At 39.3% G+C, this 1,986-nt stretch overlaps 1 long non-coding RNA gene across 1 annotated transcript; it reads left to right on the forward strand.

The window, feature by feature from the left end:
* Positions 1-383: 383 nt before the first annotated feature.
* Positions 384-1,397, forward strand: LOC106804812. Its single transcript, XR_001393366.1, has 2 exons — positions 384-435; positions 779-1,397. It is a non-coding gene; the product is annotated as an uncharacterized LOC106804812 (long non-coding RNA).
* Positions 1,398-1,986: the final 589 nt, after the last annotated feature.

The raw sequence follows: 1,986 nt of genomic DNA on the forward strand, positions 1-1,986 counted from the left end.
GTAATTTGTTTTTCTGATATTATAATGCTAAATTATCACGGCTAACTTTTATCACAATTTTTTAGCATAAATGCTCTACTTAGGCCTTCATTGTTCAATAGTACGCTTGCAAAATAAAGTCTCTAATATTCTGCAATGTTTTTCTAATTTTGTATTGTAGTTTAAGCATTATTCTAGTATACTGTTTTTATGAAATGTGCGCCTGACGCAGGCCATCACTCATGCAAATGGTCGGTGTGAATTATACCCCTTGATGTGAATTAGCGGTATTTATTTCCCTATCGGAATGTCTTTGTCCGCTCGCTGCTGGCATGCATGGCAGCCGTGTGACAGGTAAGACTGAGCTAAAGATCGGAGACCAATTCATGGCATCGCCGCTCCGAGGTGTGCCGAATGCGAATGCCTTGAATAAAGACGGCTACGTATGTATATAGGGTATGTGTCATGGCCTATCCATGCGAATAGCGTTCATGATGTCATCCGCAGGTTATTCATTGATATGTACAAACGCTAAAATCATTCTGTATTTTGACCGATACCATGGCTTTTCGGCGATATAATGCAAGCATGTGACAAGCATTCAGTGTCAAACAAAGAGCTAAATTCTGTAAAAAATGGGCTCGTAGCGTAACCTTCTCCAAGAAATGGCCCAATCGGTGCGACAGCTGGTCTCGTGACTTGAAAACTACATTTATTTTCGCAGCAAGCCCGTCACGAAAAAAAAAAAATTATCTGCGATCTGTGTGGGAACGTGATTACTTATGTCGGGTTTTTACAGATGTCCCGGCCTAATGGTCCGACGAGATGTATTAGGCTGCAGGATTGTGAACGGAACCCCTGGCGTTCCATATCCGGATTGCTGCGAAAGCATACGTTGCGACGAATCAGAGGGCAACTAACGCCGGACTCGTCGTCCGTGTCAAATCTACGTAGAGAAGAGCAGTCGTTGCTTATATTAACAAGCGCGAGAAACTATGCGTCTGTTACATAACGCGCATTGGATATTTATAATTATATAGGTGTGATGAAGGGGGTGTGATCATAGGTGTATGGAGATCAAGTTATGTATTCGTTATATTATGCGAAACTACACTTGTGTAAGTACGTGGAGTATTATGGGAGCATACGGGTATTTTGTCGTTATGATTTTTCGGATGTATTAGTTCTCAGGTGTATTTTATTTTGTATTTTAGTTATGTATGCGCATGCGTACCATCGCTTTCCGATCATCGTTGAATATTCGTAGGCAATGCAGTTTGTATGGTTACATTTGGAAAAAAATTATGTTGTTTATTAGTTTATTTTTGACGAATTTCAATTATATTTCTTATTTGCTTTGCCAAGATGTAAATGCTATATAAATCAATAAAGGATTAAACAAACTGGCAATAAACATTCGAATATTATTCATGTCTTTTCTCACACTTAAAATGTACATATTACAGTTAAGAACGGTCGCGAACATATATACCCACAAAACTGTTGAGAAAACAACATTTGTTGTATCTCCTTCGCGGACGAAAGCACGTGCGGTGAACGCAAGCTATTGCCTATAGAATTCCAACTGTTTACAATATATCTGCGGAACACGTGAAGTGAATCTGCAATGCATTAATTATTGTATTTGGTTAAACGAAGACAAATCGATCAGCGACCTATTGCTAGAAATATCATGATTGGTTACGTCATCATGAGTCTAACATTTGAAGTGAAGCACCATGCTATTTATATATTAATATTTTATAATGCCTGTTGTTGGGGGCACTATGCTCTCATAGTCAGTGGCGTAGCTAGGATTTTTTCAGCAGGGGGGCACTGGGGGCCTTACATTTTCGTGGGGGGGGAGCACAATATATAACTTTTCTTTGTATTATACTGTTCTAACGGCATTGTTACATGACTTTGCAATCTACTCGGCAAATATGAAGTGAATAAGAAAATCTGAAGCGCTCCATGTTGTTGTCGTCTGACTGAATAACAACGCTG

Source organism: Priapulus caudatus, unplaced genomic scaffold (genome assembly GCF_000485595.1).
Source record: "Priapulus caudatus unplaced genomic scaffold, Priapulus_caudatus-5.0.1 Scaffold88, whole genome shotgun sequence".
NCBI lineage: Eukaryota > Metazoa > Priapulida > Priapulimorpha > Priapulimorphida > Priapulidae > Priapulus > Priapulus caudatus.